This window comes from Nicotiana sylvestris, chromosome 3 (genome assembly GCF_000393655.2).
Source record: "Nicotiana sylvestris chromosome 3, ASM39365v2, whole genome shotgun sequence".
Classification (NCBI taxonomy): Eukaryota; Viridiplantae; Streptophyta; class Magnoliopsida; order Solanales; family Solanaceae; genus Nicotiana; species Nicotiana sylvestris.
In genome coordinates this window covers 83948185-83956906 of record NC_091059.1, presented here as the reverse complement: position 1 = coordinate 83956906, position 8722 = coordinate 83948185, and positions in this window count along the sequence as shown.

Here is an 8722-nt window from a genome sequence, read left to right as displayed (position 1 = left end):
CAAATTTACAACGAGGTTTGGACAAGTTGCAAAGCCGGTGAAGCTTCTATATTCTCGGTACGCTGCCCCCCCTCGGCTCGAGCTATCCGCTCGAGTAAGCCAGGTCTAGAACAATAAACCCTGGTTTTGAACCTAGTATAACAAAACCTCATGCCGGATCCCTAGTAGGAACGTCTTCTTGCATCACGTGCATTTGACTTTGGGGACTCAACACAGGGGTTGGGTCCGTCTAGGACAAGTGTACCCAAAATAACCGACCATCTTGATGCATCCTAGGTGCTACATGTTGCATTTCTTCAAGGGTAAAAGGGTCATTTGGCGGACCAATGATAATTGAGGGCGAATGAAAAAAATGAGAAAAAAGAGAGGCTGAAGTGTGAGGATGAAGCGAGTAGGGCCCAATTATATATTTGTTATATGTTATTAAGAAAAAAAGAGCATGGAAACTTCAAAAACATTTTGCACTTTTTATCATTTTTCAAAAATCAAAACAATCGAAAAAAAAAAGAAAATCCAAAAAGATTTTATATGTTTCATCATTTTACGAAAAAAAAGAAAAAAATGTGTTTTCTATATGTCAGTAGTTCTTTTTATTATTCTCGCCCGTATCCAATCTGCCCGAACTAGGCATACCTGATTCTCGTCTTTCGGGGAGGGATACTTAGGCAACCCACATAGGATCTGGTCTTCCTAGTAAATCGTAGGTTCTTGGCTTTGCGGGGTTTTAACCAAATTTTGCACTTCTAGCCATCTTTTGGCCAAATAAGTCATTTTGCAAAAATAGCCTAAATTATATCTTTCATGTTTCCAACAGGAAGGGTTATTGTCTCACATAGCGCTCTAGGTCTTTAACCTATGTGGTTTTAATTTTCTCATACAAGCGTGGATTTACTTATCGGTGTTTGAGCAGGACAGAGCCCCAGGACATCTAGCCAGGATCGCTCATTCAGGAGTGAATTAAAAGAAGATTTTCTTTTCTTTTTATGTTTTGAGTCTGTTATTTTATTTTATGTCGTCTTTTATCTTTTAGTTTTGTATAGTAATGTCGAGTTTTATTATTATTATTGTACTTTCTATTTTGCATTAGAATACTAATTGTAGGAATGAAAAATAAGTATTTTGGAGGTGGTTTTTCCTTTAGGAAATTAATATCTAAGACTTAAATAAATATTGTTTTTCCATTTCCTTTACTATATTAGGACCAAAATTCAAAACACAAAATCCTTTTAGTACCTTTTAAAAGTTTTCTTTAAGGCATTAATCTCAAAAATCTAAAAAGATTTTTCCCATAGAGTGTTTGTTTCAAGAAAGAAAAAAAAGCAAAAAATATATGCTCGTTAAGATTGAGTTTGCAATAGGTTATAGAACATTAAGTCTAGAAAATTCAAAAAAAAAATTATTTACTTCTTTTATTCCTCTTTTCTTACAAGAATAGTCCTTAAGGTAAAAAAAAAAGAAAAAAAAACGTTAGTTTGTTTACTTTATGCCTGTTCTTCCAGAACTACGCAAAGATCTGATTCATGTGGAGTCATGATACGTAGGCAACCTACATAGGGTTCGATCGAATCATTTTTTTTACTGTTAAATGAAAAGAAAAAAAGGAAAAAAGGAAAAAAGGAAAAAAAAAAAGAGAAAAAGAAGAGATGAAATTGTGGGATGTGAGAAATAAGAGGAAATAAAAGAGTGAAATTAGAAAAAGAGGAAGGAAAATGATCAAGCAAGTGCTAGAAAAGCAAAGAAAAGAGAGGATTGAAATGAACAAATTGGGATGATGCTAACTGACCTTTGTACCATCGAAGTCTTTTTATAACCGATAACTGTGGCTAGGTGCATTGCACATAAAGTAAGATTATCTTATGTTAAATGCCCTAACGCTAGCGTGATGGCTTTATTTTGTTATATTTATAGCAGAAGGGTGGTTTGTTTATGGTTTTAAAGTGGTAACTCTTCTCTACAACATAAAGTCAAAAGGCAATGGCAGACAACAACAGAACTGATTTGGTTGATACCGGCGCTCGAAAGAAGTTGGTTGAACAGGAAAATGGGTTGGTTGAAGAGGTAAAGATGTTAAAACAACACATGGCTGACATGCAACGGGCTTGGATGACTGGAAAGGCGCCACCCCCGCCACCACCTAGCTTCTTGGATGCTACCCTTACCAAAACTCCGGACAGGATGCCAGATGATCCTCCATACTCTCCAGATCCACTCGCTTATCTCCAAGCTCATGATGCCCAATATTACCCCTCAGAGGTTGCCCACAAGGTTCCCTACTTATACAAACAGGGCCTAAGGGATGAGCCTCATGTTGAAAATGAAAGGTTCACATGAAGAAAAGGGAAAGATGGGGAACCTAGGAGGCTGAAAGGAATGGAACAGTCCTTAAAGAACAAGCAAGGAATGGGAAACCAGGAAAGCATGGCTTATAAAGAACTGTCTGTGTCCCCTGACGTTCACCTGCCCGCGAGGTTAAAAGCGCCAAAATTTAACTTGTATGATGGGTGTGGAGATCCGGTAGCCAACTTGAGAGTTTATTGCCGTGAAATGAGAAGTGTTGGAGAGAAAGATGACTTGTTGATGACACATTTCAGTAAGAGCTTGACTGGGGCAGCTTTGGAATGGCATAATCGTCAAGATGTCAGTAGGTGGCCTACGTTGGGTGACATGGCTCAAGGTTTTGTTCGATATTTTCAATACAAATTAGGCGTTACCCCAGATCGCTCCTCCCTATCTAAAATGGAAAAGAAGCCGGAGGAAACTTTAGGGAGTTTGGGCTCAGACGGAGGGAGTAAGCTACTCGAGTCAGTCCCTCGATTGGTGAAGAAGAAATGGTTGAACTTTTCCTACAAGCCCAGGGGCCCACCTACTTTAGTTATTTGATCCCGGCCTTGGGTAAGCCTTTCAATGATGTGTTAAAAATGGGGGAGATGGTAGAAGAGGGAATCAAGTCAGGCAAAATCATGAGTTGTTCGAAAAACATTCAGAACATCCCAGTAAGCTTGGGTGGAGGAAAGAGAAATAGAAAAGATGATCCAATGGGCTTTCCCGATCAATACTTCCAGCCTCGACATCGTCCCCATGGATATCCTTATGCACCATATGATCTTCCCCAACGCCATTTCTCTCTACAGAACTCCCAAAATTTGTACATCACTCTCCTAGTACTCAGCTCCACAAAATGCCTATCTACCCCCACGAGCCTACCGAAAACCCCTGGATCAGGTTTCCGGCCTAATCAAGCCTTTAAGAACGAGAGGTTACGGAAGAAGAAGACCTTCACTCCATTGGAAGAGTCATATGCCAGTCTATTCTAGAGACTAAGGAAATTGGACATGTTGAAACTGACCCAGATAAAAATGCCAGACCCTCTTGCAAAGAAGTTTGATTTTTCTCAAAGGTGCACATATTGCTCGGATGCCCCGGGGCATGGCATAGAGAAGTGTTGAAATCTGAAGAATGCGATTCAGAAGCTTATTGATGCAAGCAACATTGTCGTGAAAAATCAAAAAGCAGCAGACATTAGCCAAAGTCTGTCACCTGTGCATAATGAGACGCATATGGTGGGTATGATTTATATTGAAAAGAAATGTGAGAATTCTTCTGGGATCCTAGGAGGTCTACTTGCTACGAAGCTTTCAGTGCTATCAGAGGATGATCCTAAGAACGAGCAGGCAAAGGGAACCCAAAGGCAATCTGTTAAGAACAATGTGATGGAGACTTGTGAAGGTCCTAGTATTGTTGATGTAGAAGTCAGTGGCTAAGATGTTGAGTTTGATGATTGGAAAAACGCTCTTTTCTTGGTTAGCCAGGAAGGAGTTTTGGTGGTTTATTTTGTTGTCATTTCTGTTGTCCGGGTTATTTCATGGTTGTAATTCGGATATTGTCTTGTGACTCAAACCCTTCTATCCTTTTATTTTGCTTAGTTTGTTTAGTCATAATAGCCCGTTTAGTGTTGTCTAGGTTTGCTCTAGGTTTGTAACCCCAGTTTAATTTGTTTGTTTTGTTGTCCAAACCCTTTCACCATCTGGCTAATGCAATTCTCTGTTTTCTGTGATTTCTAGTCATTTTCGTTTAGTTCTCTTTTCTTTTTATAGTTCTTTTCCTGTTTACTCTAGTGAGATGACATACACACGTAATTCTCATCCTGGTTTTAAAAGTCATTTTAATCACGAAGCAATGAAACAATGTTGAAGATGTAGGGACATTGGAGGGAAATAAGTAAAGGCATTTTGAGATCACTTCAAGCCCGAATTGTGTGAAACTGGGGAAGGTAGAACATAAAAATACACTATTGAAATGCATCATGCTGCATCGGGTGAAGATAATGGCAAGTTTGCCCCAAATTTGTAGGGGGTCGTTCGTGGTAATGAGAGTGAGGGTGTTGTCCAATAGGGCTTGGTAATTAACAGATGTAGAAGGCGAATGCGTGGATATGGTTATCAAGTCTAATACAATCAAAAGATGTTACAAATGTTTCCCTTGGTTTGTTTAAATTGTGTAGTTTGCACTTGGCATGTTTTGGAGATTGGAATGCCGAAGGCATTTTGTTCTGCTATCTCAACATTTTATCCTTCGTTACCTCTTTGAGCCTTATTTATTTTCTTTAATACCCCTCTTTCGGAATCAGTAGCAAAGATCAGAAACGCAAGCGTGAAAGATGAGTAAAGGAAAAAGAGCAAAGAAAAAGAATGAAAAGAGAGAGAAGAAAAAGGAGAAGAAAGAGAAAAGAAAAAAGAAAAAAGAAGAAGAAAAAAAAGAAAAAAGAGAAGGTAAACAACAACAAAAAGAAAAAAGAAGGGAAGAAGAGAAAAGAAAAAGAAAAGAAAAATCACAACAAACAAAGTAATTCTTATAACATGAACTACGTTTGACCTGATCCCTTTTAAGGATACATAGGTAGCCTCACGGTTCGGTCCCATTAAAATAAAAATTCAAAAGTCTCCAAGCAAGAAACTAGGGCATAAGTTGTGGTTGTTGTAAGAAATCTGATTCTGAAAGTTGTAATTTTGAACCCATGTGAATTGTTTTGAGCCTTTTATATCCTTTCTTTCTAACCCTATCCAAAAGCCCACATTACGGTCCAAAGAAAGACCTTCCGATCAGTCTTCGAGAAATGCCAGGTCAAACAATGAGAGGTAATGCATATCAGGGGCAACACTTTGGTCCAAGCAGGGAAATGTTAAAAATGAGAGAGTCTTATTGGTGAAAACCTTCACGGGCACCGTAAGGCGATGGAAAGCTAAGAGAAATAAAAAATGAGAGAGTCTTATTGGTGAAAACCTTTGCGGGCACCTTGAGGCAACGGTAAGTTCAGAGAAAGAACAAGTGAGAGAGGCTTGATGGTGAAAACTCTCCGGGCACTACAAGTCGAATAAGGATTGTGAATCAGATTGGATAATCGGAGCATTGAAGCCCAGTTTCACGGTTTAAAGGTAAAACAAGAGTCGAACATCAGGCTTACTTGACAGAATAGGCCACAGGTGCATGCCATGGTCATTAGAGTTGGTATCCACAACTGATAGGTTTCTACTTGTTAGTTTTCTCGTTAGAAATCATCTTTTTCCATTGTCCTTCACTCTATTTTTTTTGTCTTGTCTTGTTCACTTCCTTTTCCTGAGTCTTTGTGGTTAGAACAAGTGAGAAATGACTTCAAAAATTTTCACCAGCTGTCCAGTTGCACAAAACGGGGTATGGCTAATACATCAAAATGTCATAAGTTAGAAAAGAACAACAAGTGCATTGACATGGTAATAATTAACATGCTTTGGGATCCTTATGAAATACAAAGGTTTGGGACATATCAATTCAGGAACAATGCAACAAATGGAGGGTGTTAGGTGAACGGATCAAAGGTATTTTCGGTGAAACACGACGGTTTGGTACATATCAATTCATGAACAATGCAACAAGATGGAGGGTGTTTGGTGAATGGATCAAAGGTATTTTCTGTGGTAGGATTGACAAAAGGTGTTTAATCAGTGACAAGCGAGGTCTTTCGAGCAGAAATCAAAGTTATCGTGGCAAGTGAAGGAGCAATAGACCTCAAGGCCAATACCAGTGGTTTAAGTCAAGAAAGAACAGCATACGCACTAAGTGAGTGGCAATTGACGTGCTTTGGGATTCATGTGAGACACATAGGTTTGGTAAATGTCAGTTCATGAACAATGCAACAGATAGAGGGTATTGCGTTTGAACGGGGAAGAGGTATTTTCTGTGATAAGGGTGATGAAGAAAGCGGTCAGTCAATAAACAAGTAAGGTCTTCGAGTGGAAATCAAAGCTATCATGGGAATTGAAGGAGAAAGCACCCTCAAAGTCAAGGCCACAAACCAACTACCATATTTTTAAACTGACAAGATTTTTCTTTGATTTGAAACAGGGGCAGAAAATTTCGATTGTTTCGGAGGAACCCTCCGTAAGGGTGAAAAGCAAGCACCACACAGGTTTGACTTGTGATTTTCAGGACCCACCTGGATAATGGGATTTAATTTGAAATTCTCAGGACCCTCCTGGAAAATGGGACCTAGTTTAAAATTCAAAACGATCATGAGTAGCAAGATCTAGCATAAGTGCGCCCCAAGGAATGCAAGATGGTTTCAAGTTTGCATGTTTGAGATAGGATTCAAGTAGGAAGCTGTCAGGACCCTCCTGGATAATGGGATTTAGTTTTAAATTTTTAGGACCCTCCTAGATAATGGGGTTTAGTTTTAAGTTTTCAGGACCCTCCTAGATAATGGGATTTAGTTTTTAAATTTTCAGGACCCTTCTAGATAATGAGATTTAATTTTTCAGGACCCTTCTGGATAATGGAGTTTAATCTTAAAAATTCTCAGGACCCACTTGGACAATGTGAATTAGTTAAAATTCAAAATGTTCATGAGTAACAAGATCTAGGTAGGCTCTACCTTGATGAAATATAAGTTTGGCTTTGAAGTTTTCATGCTTAGGATAAGATTCAATTTGAAATTTTTAGGACCTGCCTGGATAATGGGGTTTAATTTAAAGTCTTCAGGATCCTCCTGGAAAATGGGACCTAGCATAAATTCAGAAATAGTATCTAGCATAAATGTACCCCAAAGGAATATAAGTTGCATTAGAAGTTTGCATGTTCAAGATAGGACTCAATTATGAGTTTTCAGGACCCTCCTGAATAACGGGACTTAGCTTTAGGATTTCAATTAGATAACAACATTTAGCATAAATTGTGCTGTAGGGTAGTATAATTCAGCCATAAAAATTGTCACTCTTAAGATAAGACTTGATTTTTGATTTTCAGTACCCTCTTGGATAATGGGGTATAGTTTTAAGACCTTCTTAGATAACAAGATGTAGCGAAAGTAATACCTTAGATTTAAAACTGTCGTTTAACTGGAAGCTGTCAGGACCCTCCTGGATAATGGGACCTCGCTTTCAAATTCTCAGTAATATCTGGCAATATGATTCAGTTTAACACTCACATATGTGCCCAGCCACCAAACTAGGTTAGGAAGTTTTCTTCGTTTTGTATATTTTTGTTGAAATCAGGCGCCTATCTGAAGAACAAGGGAGTACATTTCAAATCCAGCAATCAGGCGCCCACCTGAAGAACAAGGGAATACATTTCAAGTTTAGGTAATCAGGCGCCCACCTAAAGAACAAGGGAACACATTTCAAGTTTTGGTAATCAGGCGCCCACCTGGAGAACAACGGAATGCATTTTTCAAGTTTAGGTAATCAGGCGCCTACCTGAAAAACAAGGGAATACATTTCAAGTTTTGGTAATCAAGCGCCCACCTGAAGAACAAGGGAATACATTTCAAATCCAACAATCAAGCGCCCACCTGAATAACAAGGGAATACATTTCAAGTCTTTGTAATCAGGCGCCCACCTGAAGAACAAGGGAATACATTTCAAGTTTCAGTAATCAAACGCCCACCTGAAGAACAAGGGAATACATTTTTCAAATTTTGGTAATCAGGCGCCCACCTGGAGAACAAGGGTATACATTTTTCAAGTTCAGCAATCAGGCGCCCACCTGGATAATAAGGGAACGCATTTTTTAAGTTCAGCAATCAGGCACCCACCTGGAGAACAAGGACGTATAGTTCAAGTTTCAGTTTTCAAGTTCTTACTGATATTTGGTAACGTGCCAAACTGGGGCAGAAAATTCTCTTTGTTTTTGTCTATTTTTGTTGAAATCAGGCGCCCACCTAAAGAACAAGGGAATACATTTCAAGTTTCAGTAATCAGGCGCCCACCTGAAGAACAAGGGAATACATTTTTCAAATTTTGGTAATCAGGCGCCCACCTGGAGAACAAGGGAATACATTTTTCAAGTTCAGCAATCAGGCGCCCACCTGGATAACAAGGGAACGTATTTTTTAATTTCAGCAATCAAGCACCCACGTAGAGAACAATGGAGTATAGTTCAAGTTTCAGTTTTCAAGTTCTTACTGATATTTGGTAACGTGCCAAACTGGGGCAGAAAATTCTCTTTGTTTTTGTCTATTTTTGTTGAAATCAGGCGCCCACCTGGAGAACAAGGGAATACATTTCAAGTTCATCAATCAGGCGCCCACCTAGAGAACAAGGGAATACATTCAAATTCAGCAGTCAGGCGCTCACCTGGAAAATAAGGGAGTATAGTTCAAGTTTCTTACTGATGTTTGGTAACATGCCAAACCGGGGCAGACGTTTTCTTTGTTGTGTTTATTTTGTGGAAATCAGGCGCCCACCTGGAGAA